The 15,768-nt window shown below is 47.0% G+C and overlaps 1 protein-coding gene across 5 annotated transcripts in view; it reads left to right on the top strand.

Moving 5' to 3' along the window:
- Window positions 1-15,768, top strand: part of cers6 (ceramide synthase 6) — a 319,130-nt gene that overhangs the window by 74,629 nt on the left and 228,733 nt on the right. The gene's annotated exons all lie outside the window — the stretch shown is intronic.

Genomic DNA, 15,768 nt, shown 5'->3' with positions numbered 1-15,768 from the left:
GGTCCACCGATCACCTGCGTCCGATAAGTGCAAAATTCAGGCCCGTGTAATTCTGTGAATGATCAGTATATGTTTAACTAAATTGACTGTTTCAGCACAAGGTTTATTGTGTTAGAATAAAATAAAACCTGACGAATTAATAGCTGAAAAAATGTGACTATCTCAACTTTACATCTGCGATTCATAATGCCACAGATATCCAGTTTGTTTAGATACAGTACATAGCAGATCAAAGAGGACACAATTTGCAATTTGGACACGGTGCAATATAAAGTGGGCCATTGAATTGTTATGAACCCCTTTCACACTGCTGGTAAAGTCCAATTTTACTCTGTGTATATTGGCAACATGACTTTATTTTCTCAGCTAAAACAACATATTGCTTACGAAAGAAAGCAACATTAATACCACAGTATCAGTACAATCCAACTGATAAGCTAGAACATAAAAGAATAGCATAAGTCACCCTTATCCAAATGAGTAGGATGGGTCTCTTTGCTAGCACAATATTTTTGTGTAATCTCAGTTTCATTTTTGAGAGTTTCAACCACAAATCAAATTTAGTAAACTCAAATCACCAATCAAAAGTCTACAGTTGAATCACCAACCCTTTCAAATGTTGGAGCCTGTGAACTGCTTCTCTCGAATAGGAATGGAAATAGCTCAGAATCGGATTGAATAAGAACGTAGTCCCATTGAGTCGACAGGTTAATTTTAAATGAACAGTTAAACCATAAAGACTGAGCACGTCCCAGATTTAATTCCTGATATCTGCTGGATTAGCTGGTTTCAGTTGGAGTAGATGTAAGGACAATTTATTAACTGAGGTGATCCTCAGATAGGGAGAGGAAAAATGGTCAAGATCCTTGTTTCAGATTGTTACTGATGACATCTGCTAGGATTATGAGTATTTGGATATTAGGTGAGATTCGAGTTTAATTGTAGTTCCCTCCCACATCCCCAACACTAAAATGGCCCCAGTATCTGGGCTCACATATAAGTTAGGTGTCAGCCTTGGTTCAGTTTTGGCACTATTGCTTAAGAGTCAAAAGGTCATGGGTTCAAGTCCCACTCCAGGACTTGAGCAAATAGTCTTAGCTGCCTCAGTACAGTACTGAGGGAGTGTTACACTGTCTGAGGTGCTGTCTTTTGGATGATAAGGTGAATTAAATTCCTAAACAAAAACAGAATTACCTGGAAAAACTCAGCAGGTCTGGCAGCATTGGCGGAGAAGAAAAGAGTTGACGTTTGGAGTCCTCATGACCCTTCAACAGAACTGAATGAATATTAGGAGAGGGGTGAGATATAAGCTGGTTTAAGGTGGGGTGGTCGTGGCGGGGAGAGAAGTGGCGGGAGGGGGGTGGTTGTAGGGACAAGCAAGCAGTGATAGGAGCAGATAATCAAAAGATGTCACAGACAAAGGAACAAAGAGGTGTTGTAGGTGGTGATATTATCTAAACGAATGTGCTAATTAAGAATGGATGGCAGGGCACTCAAGGTATAGGTCTAGTAGGGGTGGGGTGGAAAGACTAGCAGGGCATAAAAGATTTAAAATTAATGGAAATAGGTGGGAAAAGAAAAATCTATATAAATGATTGGAAAAAACAAAAGGAAGGGGGAAGAAATGGAAAGGGGGTGGGGATGGGGGAGGGAGTTCAAGATCTAAAGTTGTTGAATTCAATATTCAGTCTGGAAGGCTGTAAAGTGCCTAGTCGGAAGATGAGGTGCTGTTCCTCCCGGATTCTCCTCCCTCCCAGAAACATGCTGGGGTCCCCCTTGTCCTCACTTATCACCCCACCAGCCTCCCCATTCAAAGGATCATCCTCCGCCATTTCTGCCAACTCCAGCATGACGCCACCACCAAACACATCTTCCCTTCACCTCCCCCGGCAGCATTCTGTAGGGATCATTCCCACCGGGACACCCTGGTCCACCCCTCCATCACCCCCAACTCCTCAACCCCTACCTATGGCACCTCCCCATGCCCATGCAAAAGATGCAACACCTGCCCCTTCACTTCCTCTCTCCTCACCGTCCAAGGGCCCAAACACTCCTTTCAAGTGAAGCAGCATTTCACTTGCATTTCCCCCAACTTAGTCTACTGCATTCGTTGCTCCCAATGCGGTCTCCTCTACATTGGAGAGACCAAACGTAAACTGGGCGACCGCTTTGCAGAACACCTGCGGTCTGTCCGCAAGAAAGACCCAAACCTCCCTGTCGCTTGCCATTTTAACATTCCACCCTGCTCTCTTGCCCACATGTCTGTCCTTGGCTTGCTGCATTGTTCCAGTGAAGCCCAACGCAAACTGGAGGAACAGCACCTCATCTTCCGACTAGGCACTTTACAGCCTTCCAGACTGAATATTGAGTTCAACAACTTTAGATCTTGAAATCCCTCCTCCATCCGCACCCACTTTCTGTTTCTTCCCTCTTCCTTTTGTTTTTTTCCAATAAATTATATAGATTTTTCTTTTCCCACCTATTTCCATTAATTTTAAATCTTTTATGCTCTGCTAGCCTTTCCACCCAACCCCCACTAGAGCTGTACCTTGAATGCCCTGCCATCCATTCTTAATTAGCACATTCGTTTAGATAATATCACCACCTTCAACACCTCTTTGTTCCTTTGTCTGTGACATCTTTTGATTATCTGCTCCTATCACTGCTTGCTTGTCCCTACAAGCATACCCCCCCCCGCCAGTTCTCTCCCCCCCCCCGACCTTAAACCAGCTTATATTTCACCCCTCTCCTAATATTCACTCAGTTCTGTTGAAGGGTCATGAGGACTCGAAACGTCAACTCTTTTCTTCTCTGCCGATGCTGCCAGACATGCTGAGTTTTTCCAGGTAATTCTGTTTTTGTTTTGGATTTCCAGCATCCGCAGTTTTTTGTTTTTATCTTTTGAACTAAATTCCTGTCTGCCTCAGGTGTATATAACTAAGGCACAAATTGAAGAAGAGCAGGAGAGTTCTCCTGGTGCATGGCCAACATTTATTTCCCAACCATCAACATTAAAACCATTTTATTGGCCATTGCTGTTTTTTTGGGGGCCTTGATGTGCACAGATTAGCTGCTTTATTTCCTTTCATTACACATAAATCTTTTTTTTTAAACCAATTCATTAGTAGTGAAGCATTTTTGGATGTCCTGATGCAGTGAAAGATGCTATAAGTTCTTCCTTTATTTCTTTACAACTGATGATCGCCTTAAAAAGTACTGGAGTGTGCCTGGAAACCTTGGAATCATACTCCAGCAAGGAGTTAATGTCCGCAGGATCGGGACAGAGGGGAAAAAATGAGTAGAAAACTGGAAAACATGTGTTGGTCAGATAGTTCCTCAATGTTTACATTTCCTTCTTCCATCCAACATCAAAATGATAACACTTGTGCAACCCATTCATAATAGAAGTGTCAATAAGCTTTATTCTTCAATAATATTCGAGTCTAGTGTTCCTGAATAACTTTAGACTGTTGTATTCATAGAATTAAAGAAATTGTCAAGGGAAAGGCCTTAATGGTCTTATCCTTTAAGTTCCTGATCATAATTTTAAAAAAATCTTTGAAATACATTACTGTTATCACTTTGCAACGTACAAGACTTAAGCCCATTGCTCTGCCTTCAGTGCTCACCTGCTTAAATTTCCTCCCAGGACTATGCAGGGTGGTTGTGAGAAATAATACCATTCCACTAGTTCGGGGTGGGAGGGGGAGAGGTGGGTATGGGTGAGTGAGGTGAGAAGGGAGAGGAAAATAGAAACCTTTTGCAGCTGGAATCACAAGCGTAAGAATGTCTGAATTTGTTGCAGCAAGAATTGCTCCCAAGATTCTCAGTTGTACTCATGAATGTTTCACTGGCTGAAGAAAGGACTAGAAAGGAACAACTCCTGAAGAAAACTGAGGGCAGAAGGTTCCATAAGTGGATAGTTCATTTGGCATTGAAGGAGGTTAGTGAAGCAGTCTACTTGATTCAAGCAATTTAACACAGTTTAATGGGCAGTCATTATAAACAATGAAAAAGCTTAGTACTGTCCGTTCTTGCAAAGTGCGGCATGCTCCTTTCACCTTGCCTGACCTGGTAAAGCCTTTCAGGTTTTTGCATCACAGCACAGATGGGATGGCTAATGCTGAACACCCTGATCACCTTCTTTCATTGTCTCTACATTGCTCTCCCAAGGACCCTGCACTGTTCTCGACTCCTGGTTGTCTGGCTGTTCAAACTGCTTGAGCCCTTTAATTCCTGCAGCGCATTAGCTCCCACTCCTCAATAGGCCAGATGGGAGGTTCTATTTGAAAGGAGGCTGACCCCATTCAGATTAGTATCTGTGGTCATTTGTAGTGATAGAACCTGGAGCATTGATCAAAAATATATTATTTTGGATATTATTATATGGATTTTAAAGAAGTATCTCCAGCTTGGAAATGCCTAGTAAGTCAATATGTAACAATTTTTATATGAATACAGAACAGTTTATAAAGCTTTGCTTTCCTGAGCATTATTGATTCAACCATGTTGATTTCAGCAAAGCAACAGAGATACTGGGAGCGCAAGGCCAAGCACTGAATCATCAGGCGGAATTTTATTGGCACCTTGATGATGGGCTTGGAGATAGGGGGACGATAAAACAGGGGGGAGCTGCGTCAGAGTGGATCTCCAACATCTTCCTGCTGCCGGGCAAATTTTCCAGGGCAGGCAGGCAGGCAGCAGGATCGGGAATGTGCAAGATGGCAGTGGGCAGGCAATTGGGGCTGTCAAGCAGCCAATTGAGGGTGATTTTGCAGTGTCTTCTAAATTTTTTCTGGGGTGCTTAGATGCTCAAAGGAGGCAAGAGCTCAGTGGCAGGTGAGTGTTGGTCAGAGGTGGCATCCATTAAGTGCAGCTGCATTGTTAACCAGGCAGCCTGAGGTTCAGATAAGGGTTGGTGTGTACATTTGGAGGAAATGCAGAGTGAGACCATAGCTGGGGGCAGTTAGTGGAAGGGTGTCTTCCAGGCCCACTGCAGTGAGTGCAGGCAGCATTAGGGGAGACCTCATCAGCCTCATTTTGCATCACTGGTATAGGCTAATTTCACCGACATTTATTTTTGTAAGAGAAAGGGATGGGTATGGGGCATGAATAAGCCAAGGAAACCCAGCACAAAAAGTTCAGGAACGCTCCTTTACGTTATACCCTTGCAATCACTGCAACAATTTATGGGAGAGAATTTTCTGAATGTTGGGTGGGTCAGTCGGGTGCAGGTGGACATGAAGCTGATCGCCGCCTGCGATTGGCTGCACGCTGCCATTTTACGTGGGCAGGCCAGTTAAGCACTGCCCAGCATGATGCACAGCTGGTAGTGCTCCGCTACCTGTGCAAGCTGGGGGAAGAGGGACAGTCGAGGCCTGCACTCTTTCGCACATGTGCATGATAGAGCGTAGAAATCTCCCTGAGGCACAGAGCTGCCTCAGGGCGATTAAGTTCATATTGAAATTTTTTAATAAAGATAAAAGACAGTGTCACATGAGCTGGGTCATGTTTGTCAATTTATCAGAATTTATTTATTGATTTTATTAAACCTTCAGGAAACCTCATCCTGCCCGTGGATGAGGTTTCCTGAAAAACGTGAAGGCCGCTTGTGCTCTTTGCCTGCCCGTCAAACTTAAGGTTGGATGGGCAGTGCTGTTAATTATCTTAATTACTTCCCTAATGGCCTTGTCAGGCCTTTGATAGTTTGGCGGGCACACGCCTGCAGAACGAAAGATCTAAACGTCATTTTACCCTTCGGCGTGTCGGACCCGCCCCCACACACCGATGTCAAAATTCTGGCCATAATTTGTATACCTTTTTACTTAGGTTTGTTGCATACAGTTAGCAGCCAAAACACAAGCCCCATTTAATGATAAAAATGTGGAATACAAGACTACTGGTGTTTAAAAATAACTTACAGAAGGATTGGATGGTGTAAAGCATTAGCACGCTGTTTTTTCATCCAACGGCTTCAGTTCATTCCAGCTCTGAATAGTGGGATGAAGGTTTTCTTTGTCCGGTGGTTGTAAGGGTCCCATGTAATATAAGAATGAGTAGTCTCCAGTGGGAGCAGACACATGGTACAAAACTGCCTTTATTTTGGCACTGATAGGAAATTTTTCAAGGGGCAGGATTCTCTGGCTGACATGCGGGTGGCAGAGCCTGCATGTCAGTGCTTAAAATGTCGCGCGCTGATGTCACGCGAGCGTCTCAACGTCAGTGTGCGGCATTGCGATATTTCGGTCGGCAGGCGTGCACAGCAGCGGGACACAGGCCCGCCATTAATTAAAGGCCTCATTAAGGCCCTTAACTTGCTAATCGTCAATGACTTTGAGGGGCCTGTGTGAACTTTGGCTCGGCGCACGGGCCCAACGGGCAGGCAGGTAGGAGATTTTTTATTAAAACTCATGCATTGGTGGGATATGTGGACTCAGAGGGTTTGTTCATGATTTTCATGAAGTATTTAATGCAGAAAGTGTTTTAAACTTGCCTGTATGATTGTTAGCAGTTCACATTGATTTCCAGGAGCTTATTGTGTACTTTGAAACCAGTCTGCAGACAGTTATCTTTCTCGGGCCTGCAGCTTTCCAGAGGCCTCCATTTAGCCTGGGGGTATGGGTTCTGACATCTCCACTGGAGGCAGCTCCTCTGAGGAAGAAGGGAGGGATAGAATAAGGAGGAGGCCAGGACTGGACAATCAGCCTCCAGGGGAGCCACCTTTGGGAGGCCAGGCGCAGACACAAGGGGCACAGGGCCAAGAAGTTGTAAAGGGGGAAGACGCCACTATCCTGCTGCCAGGGTATACAGGCGGCGGAGCAGCTACCTCAATATGACTGAGATGCAGTGCCGAAGGAGGCTCTGACTGTCAAGGGAAACAGTTAACTATATCTGTCAGGTGATTGGCCCTGAGATCTCCCCAAACTGTGTGGGTGGACACCCCATGCCAGCGGCTCTGAAGCTCACAATTGCCCTCCACTTCTATGCCTCTGGCTCCTTCCAGGGCTCAGTGGGTTATCTTTGTGGTGTCTCCCAATCAGCTGTGCACACTTGTGTCAAGCAGTTTACAGACGCTCTGTTCAGACAAGGCATTGGCCTTCATCCACTTCCGCTGTGACCAGGCCAGCCAGGCACAGCGAGCCAGAGGCTTCGCGGCCATTGCTGGCTTCCCCCGCATCCAGGGTGCAATACACTGTACACATGTGGCCATCACGGCGCCAGCAGGTGAGCCCGGTGCCTTCGTCAACAGGAAGGGCTTCCACTCCATGAACGTGCAGATAGTGTGTGATCGCAGGATGCTGATTCTACAAGTCTGTGCAAGGTACCCAGGCAGCTCCCACGATGCCTACCTCCTCAGACACTCCCAGGTGCCGGGGCTCTTCAGTGCTCCAGCCCAGCTGGATGGCTGGCTGCTGGGTGACAAGGGCTATCTCCTCAGAAGGTGGCTCATGCCACCTCTCCGCCATCCAAGAACAGAAGCTGAGCAGCGGTACAATAGGAGCCTTGGCACCACAAGGGCTGTGGTGGAGAGAGCCATCGGTCTTTTCAAGATGCACTTCCGTTGCCTGGACCGCTCAGGGGGTGCACTCCAGTACCCCCCAGATTGCGTCTCTATGATAGTGGTAGCGTGCCGTGCTCTGCACAGTGTTGCGCTGGAAAGGGGGGACGCAGTTGACGATGAAGACCTTGACGCAGTGGATGAGGCTGCACATGATGAATCAAGCAGTGGCTCAGAGGATGAGGAAGCACAGGGCGATGATGAGGGGCAGCACACCGACCCGCTTTTACACCAAGGAGGCAGGGACACCCGGGACAATTTAATCCAACGAACCTTCAGCTAGCTCCACATACATCGATCAGCAGGACCAGCATTGCTTGGCGCTTCCACATGTGGCACTTAGGTGCTACATCTTCCAACTCATCGGCTGCAACTAAGGGCTTAGTACAGAAACATCAATGTCCACTCAAACACTCATGAGATGTCTGTGAAAAGTACAAATGCAGCACGAAGGAAACACCCTCAGCCATGGTCAGAAAAGTGGACTTCATTCTGTCCAACATAAAACAGAAATGTCTCTATGACAAACATAAGTATTTGTTCCCTAATCTGAGGCCAACACAAAATCACCAATGACATACCTGTGGAGTGCCTAACACGCCTTAAGCTTTCGTTTGCGAGTGCTACATCTAGATGCTGCCCCATTGCTCAGAGTGGCTTGTGAGACAGCCTGCTGACTCTGCTGTCCTGTTGGCCTCGATGACCTTGGCAGACGTCCTCTGGCCTGTGGAGCCTGTGAAGGGAGGGAGTGGCCAGTTCCAGAACTGGCACCTCCCCAGTTGTCGCAGCCTCAATGGATGCAACGTTGACTGGCAGAGGGGCAGAGGAGCTGCTGCCCTCATCCGGAGCGCCCTGAGAGGAGCTCGCAGCGATGACAGGCAGCTGCTGCGCTGATGTGAGTCTCATTGAACCTCCCTGCTCACCGCAGATGAACCGAACGCTGACACTTGGTGCCCAGAACATCTCTCACATTGGGAATGACCACCGATGTGAGGGCTTGCAGGTCAGAGCGTAACCCAATCAGAAGAGTCTCTATCCGATTGAAGCCCCTCTCCATGAGAGTTGCCAATCTCTCAGTGGAGGAAGCGTGAAGCTTTGTCCTGATGTTCATGCCTTCACTTGCACTCTGCCTGGACTCCTCCATCGCAGAGACCAACTGAAGCATACCCTCATGCAACCCTGCCAGATGCAAACGTGATTCCTGCCACTTGTCCTGCAACTGCTGCATTGGTGATAACTCCAGAGGCACGTCATAAGTGCCGGACTCAGCATGTGCCTGGACTCCTGCAGCCCTCCTGCTGCTGGCGCCATCGACACTCTCTGTCCCTACCATCTCCTTCAGCGATTGTGAAGTGCCCTCTCCACTGTGACCCGGGACACTAGCTGATGTTAAATTTCCCACCAATGTGTTTGTGTCTGCGCTGGTGCCTGGCTGGCTGAAATGATGTGCTGCAAGTTGCATATCTTGGCCCTCAGGTGTGGAGGGGGGGCTGCGGTGTCGTTGGGCATGGCCATGTGGTGGTGATGCTGAAATTAACAACAAGGACAGTGCATCAGTTGGCGTACAGTCAGTTCAATCTTTCATCCCTTTCACCCCCCAGCCACATAAGTCGCTCACCCTTCAAGACCCTAAGGAGACAAACATTGGTGGGGTGGAAAGAGTCAAGAGGAGGCCCAAACATTAGACACGCATACAGATAGGCTGGTCAGACGGCCTCAGGAATGCCACATGGCATGTTATGTGCCATTGGAGTGGGGAGAGGGCAGCGGTACCTGACCTGGATGCATGCTGCACTGGATAGTTGTGGTGCTGAGGAAACATTGCAAACACTTGTGACATTTGCCGTGGATCACAGGAGATTGACAGGTCACATTATTGACCTTCATACCGTTATGAGGGGCAACGGGTAGACAGAAAGTAACATTTTCCCTTGGTGCAGGGATGAGTAACGTGGTGGCATTTATTTAAGTTGAGTGCCATGAGGTTCACAGCTGAGGTGCTGAGCACCTTTTGGACAGAGTAATGTGGGGCGCACTGGCTGAAAGGGTGGTGGAGGTTCCAACCCCCCCTAAGATGCAAAATGTCTTTGGCTGTGCAGCAGCAATGCCATGGCATGTTAGGCCATGGGGATAGTGGTCACAAATGGGATAAGGCTTTGTGTATGACCCACACGTCTGACTGTATCAGTCTGTGAATGAGCAGTGTTGCTGCATTAACGATTGCAGCAAGCATCAGTGGTTTGGATGGTGGGGAGACAGAGTGGATGGGACTATGGACCTCAAATACCTGGCCGCTGCACCCCAGCCTCGCCGACACCTGCCGACCTGGCCGCCTGCCTCCTCCCCAGCTCCATGGCCTGCTCCTTGAAGGTCGTGAGGCACTGGAGCAGGGCATGCCCACCACCAGTCCTCTGGTGTTCCCTTTGATTGTGCTCAGTTTTTGCCTGCAGAACAGAGAAGAGGATTTATTGGGGCTGATCGCTCATGTACTCTGCACACGCTTGCCGCACCCCAACCACAGTGGCCCATCTGAGGCCTCCAGCGGCTCCTGTCTATGTTACTGGTGATCAGTCCCCAGAAGATAGTATGGCTGGTCTCAACCCCCTCCCCCAACAGCCTTGGACACATTCAGCGTCCATCACTTTGAATAACACATGGGTCTTAGCGCCCATGGCAAGGAGGCGCAGCTAGGTGTGGCGCCGAGGTCAGCAGATGGCTCTTGGCCAGGACACCTTGAGGCTCCCCTTCCACCATCTCATCACAGTAAATAAGAGATGTGTTGGAGTTCTGAGTATGTGTCTAGCTGCCTCCCCTGCAGGTTGCCCCCAGATTACTCAAATGCGACAAACACCAACATATGCTGTGGGGAGAACCCATCTTCTCATCAACCATTAAGGCTGATGTAAGCGTGGTCACAATCTGTTTGCCCACCCAGCGTGCACCAAATGCCCAATGCTACTACACTAAGACGTGGGAGGGGGCGTGGGGGGGGCGCTCAAAGGCTAAGGCTACCTGCTGGGTAAAATGGCCAAGGCCGACATGGTACTCACCCTTCCAGAGCGCAGCAAATCATTGAATCGTTTGCGGCATTGCGTCCCTGTGAGCCACACATCATCATGGGTACTTACTGCGTCACCCACCTCCTCCTACACCTGCCTGGTGACATGGGGGGCCCTCCTCCTCCGAATACAAAATATCCTGACGGCTGGACACCTCTTGGAGGAAGACAGCAAGGCATGCATCGGAGAAGCGAAGGGCACACTGGCCCCCTGCTGGCCTCTCCTGCAGCCTGCCCCCCTCCTCCTGCTCCTGCTCCTGTCCTGTGAGAGCAGCCTCTCTCTCTCCCCGAGTGGCCATGGTGCACTGCCTCAAGCAGGCTGCCTGGCCACTGTTTATACAGACTGCCAGTTCCCCATTGGAACTGGTGGCCTGAGCACACCCGCCTCCACGACTATTTTCCTGTTCTACACGGGAGTCGCTAACCCACTGGGCAGGCCTTAATTGGCCCGCCCGTGCAAAATGGCGGTGCAACCTGTTTCGGCAGCAGCAATCGGCTGTCCACCCGCCACCAAGTGGGTCAGGCCCACCCGCCTGTCAAGGGCAAAATTCTGCCCAAGGTTTTTAGGCTGATAGTGAAATGTAAAACAAGTCTTACTGATACATCAGAGTGCGTTTTTCTGAGGCTGCAATTAATGCATGTTATTGCAGCAAGGTGCTATGAAGGATTGATGCTGACACTGAGGACTTGATTTTTAGTCCCTGTTGGGATTGGGATTGGGATTAAAGGCAGGATGGGCCATTTTTGCAGATGTAGGATAGGGCATTGGTGGTGATAGGTTCAAGTAATTAAGGGATTTTCTAGGCGGCCTCCATGTTACCACAGGCAGCAGGGGTCAGCTTACTTACTGAGATGCTGCTTCCCAGTAACAGACAGGTGTGCTGGCACTACAGGTAGGCCTAGAGACCCCTCCTGCCCGAGTGCAGCAGCAGCTGCAGGCTGCTCTATAGATTGTAACCCCTGCCTCTCCATCCGCCTTCCCCACAGTGGTGGCTTTTGTGTTTCTATGTCTGCTTTACACAAATTCACCAATCCCACACCAGGAGTGGTAAACTGTATATAGGCTTGGTTTAATTTTAGAGTGCGTTACAGGGTGGCCCAGTAGACAGACCTCCTTTATGGGTTCAGCAATCATTATTCACAAGACTAGCACTGCCGCTGCTCAAATGCTGCTCTACATCCTGGGGTAGAATTCTCTGCTCGCTCAGGAATGCGGCTGACATGCTCGAGCGTGAAATAGCGTGCGATAACGCCGGGCAAGCGTCCCGACATCATCGCGCACTTGCGTAATATTTTGGCTGGTGGGCATGGGCGAGAGTTGGCAGTGTGCTTGCTGGCAATTAGGAGGCCTATTAAGGCTATTAAAGTAGCAATTGATGCCGATTTTTCACTGCCCGTCCAACGTTATGGTTGGCGGGCGGGCGAATCTGCCAGGTGGACTTTGCCTTTTTGATGAAACCTCATCCAAGAGCGGGATGAGGTTTCCGCTATTAATTAAAAGAAAAAGAAAAATGTTTGGAAAGAATTTTCATCATTAATATTTTCGTGTGAGTGAATCTGATGTGTGGACATTTTTTCTGCAGTTTCAAATCCTTAATGATTGGCTTTAAATCCTTCAGCTCCCTGAGGCATCTCTCTGCCTTCAGGGAGCTTTCATTCTGCGTTCCCCCACGCCCACACAGACTTCAGCGCTCACCCTCCTCCTGCACCCACCCCGGCAGTGCTGAGCATTTCGGTGTGCGTTTCAGGCTGGCTGGCTGTTATATGGCTGGCCAGCCTGAAATCGTGGTCAGGGTCTGATCGCGTTCAGTGGTCCATTCCCCAGCCACTCCTGGGCCTGCCAATCGTGGCCACCTGCTGACCTGAAAATTCTACCTCTAGTTTCTTGCACATTTGCATTTGCCCTAAAATGATATCACAACAGTGGCCCGGCTGCAAAAGCCATTTTTTTAGTGTAAAAAGAATTGGAGAGAGGACGCCTCCATTTTGAAGCACTCTCACTTCCCTTCCATTGCATCCTGCTGCCCCATTGAAGCTGGAAGGCCTCTGGTTATCCCTCCAGCTTAGAGAGCTCACCCATTATCCTTAGTTGGACAGCGAACTCACTGTCTGGCCATGAATTGACCGCCCCAGGGAAAATCATAATGAATGACTGTTTCCCATGCAGTGCAGTCATCTGACCCATATTCTAGCCTGATGACGGGTTTCAGAAGTCCACAGGGAAAATTCTACAGTGGATACCTGAAATGGGAATGTGTTCCATGTCCTAGGGCAGGATTTTTCAGTCGGCTGCAGGGGCGGGCCAGAAAACCTGATGCATAAAATGACATGTGATGATGTTGGGTGTATGTCCGGATGTCATCGCGCAGTCCCGCGATACTTGGTTCAGCAGACGCATGCTGGAGTCGGCTGCGCGCCTGCCGAAATGTAAATGGCCTATTAAGGCCATTAACAAAGTAATCATTGTAAGTGTTAATGCTTCCTGACCAACCTAACGGCTGATGGGCAGGCAAAAAGGCCAAGCGGCCAGTCCACCGCCTGAAAAATTCAGACCCTAGTGTTTCAGCACAAAATGCCACCAAGATAAAGAAGAAAAATAAACGCATTCTTTCAGTTTCTCTGCATAGATTAATCAGAAATTATTGTACACCTCACCTATTTAAGAAATATTATTATTTTCTAAATTCAGTTCTGTCAATTCATCGTAACATCTACCATGGATTCCCGTACCTTCATATAACTTTTTTTGGCTGCATTTTCTCTGCCAACTTTTTGCAGGCTGATTTATATGCTGAGCAATCTCAATGTACACACAGACACACACATGTACATATATAAATAATACCATGATATTACTGCCTAGTTATAATGACTACTTAAAGTATCTTCCCATCGCAACAAACTATTTTATGCACTGGTCTTTAATATCAATGCTTTGGATTTGTCTCCTATATTTATTTATTTCCTCTGTTATTAAATGTGTAGAGGTCATTCAGAGTTTATTAAAGTTATGTAGATTAGATGTCATTTATGGAAACTAGATTGTGAGTATTTACAAATGTAGAGGCAATTTTGAAGTGAGAATCAGCTTAATATCCCGTTTTTATCTGTAATAAATCACAATTCATTTAGGTTGGGCTCCTCACCATAATATTTAAGCTTCCCTTATCATGCCACGGCATATTTTCTGTTTTCTTTTGTTGAGAAGTACAAAAGGAATTTGACTTTCACATCCTTCATTACTCATTCCACCCACAGTACTTCTTGCTGCTTTTAGTCACAATTTATTCTCTATTCATTCTCCCTGTACTGTTACAGATGCTTATGAAATCAGTGCGAATACCCTCCCACTTTTGTCACTCTTATTTTTTTATTTTTAGTCTTAACCTAAAATGTCTAAAGTTAAGCAGGTACTTGGTGCTATAAGTTTAAGGGTTAAGTCGTTTTTTTTTAATGATGTTCCTGTAGAAAAAAATGCATGTTTAGAAGTTTCACAGTAATTGGGTTGTCCCTTTTGGCTGAATATTATCACAACTAACACTAGCTATCAGCTCTAACATGTGTTCCATTGGCACTGGCTTTGTAACCTGGTTTCACAAATCAAACTTGTAGCTTCAGCTTTGAGTCATTTATTACATTGTAGCGTTTCTTAATTGTCCCTTTTAAAACTCTGTTTAGTGCCACTCCTAAGCTGTCATTGGATTGGCAATTTTTAGTATTTTAACAAAAAGTAGTTTTCCCAAATAGCATTGAGAAAACAAATAAATATTCAGCAATATAAAAAAATTAACCTGCATTGAACTGAACAAAGTAAATGTGAGCTTCGACTGACAATTTTAAGTTAGTTTGTACATAGAGGTTATACTAAAAAGCATTTTTAAACAATGAGAACATTTCATACACAGTATGATTGAAAATAAATCGTACTGTACCCTAAATGAAAAGAGGGAAATGCAAGTTTAACTATAGCAGATATATCTGTAATATAACACTCTATTTTTGCCTGTCCGACTGCTTTGATTGGTCAGTTTAAGGGGTCCATCTGTCAATGGATTTATTTAGTGGGCAGTGCCTTGTGCACGTGGAGACATGTGGCCAACTGGAGAGCTGGAGCACCTGATACAGGAGTGGCTGGCAAGGGTTGGTGGGGCAGTGAGGTGGTGAGTGGATGATGGAGAACAAAAACAGCTGATGGTAAGAGGAGCCCAGCAATGAAGTTACCCTGGCTGGAGAGATTGTTTCCATGAAGGGCGGAATGGGATTGATTGGGGGGGATGGACATGTTGAGAGCAGCATTGGGATGGCATGGAAGGGATGAAAGGAATAGAATGAGAATGACAAGAGAGGGACAGGATGGATGAAATTGTATGGGATGGGATTGGAAGAAAGGGATGGCATGGGAGGGGTGGTATGAGAGAGGTGGATGAGAAGGCATGGGATGATGGTCGTGTGGGGGGGGGGCAATTATTCGAAACAACTTAATATTTGAAAGATATTCTTTGTGCTAAAATGATTCACTAGATTTGAATGAAACAGTTGTATAAAAGCTGTCAGGTGAATTAAAAGAATTTTAATATGTTAATTTTATAGATGAAGAAGATATCAGTCTATACCTTCCACTGTTTCTACATAGTCTAACTCCAATTAGCATGCCACTGTACAAACTTAGACTCAAGGAAGAGGCACATATAATGTTGCTGTGAAACTTGAATCCTGAACAAGTACTTTGTCATGGAACAAGAACAGTAGTTAGGAATCTGTTTTCTTTGATAGATGCTGAAATTATAACAGCAAATTTCAAGGAGATATTGGGGAGAATTTTCTCCCTGTTGCGTGGGCCAGTCAGGAGCGGGCGGGGGCGGATGTGGAGCCGATCGCCGCCTGCGATCGGCCGTGTGCCGCCATTTTATGTGGGCGAACCAATTAAGGCCTGCCCAGCGAGACACGCACCCGGAAGTGCTCAGTGCTACCTGTGCGAGCAGGGGGAGAAAAGGGAGTTGGAGCCTGTGCTGTTTTTCACACACCGCATGAAAGAGCGCAGATATCTCCCTGAGGCATGGAGTTGCCTCAGGGCGATTCATTTAATCATGAAAAATTGAATAAAAGAATTTAAAAAAATTATTCAGGCATGTCCCCTCATGTGACAGTGTCA

The sequence above is a fragment of the Carcharodon carcharias genome, chromosome 12, assembly GCF_017639515.1.
Source record: "Carcharodon carcharias isolate sCarCar2 chromosome 12, sCarCar2.pri, whole genome shotgun sequence".
Lineage (NCBI taxonomy): Eukaryota > Metazoa > Chordata > Chondrichthyes > Lamniformes > Lamnidae > Carcharodon > Carcharodon carcharias.
This window is presented reverse-complemented; position numbering and strand designations above follow the sequence as displayed.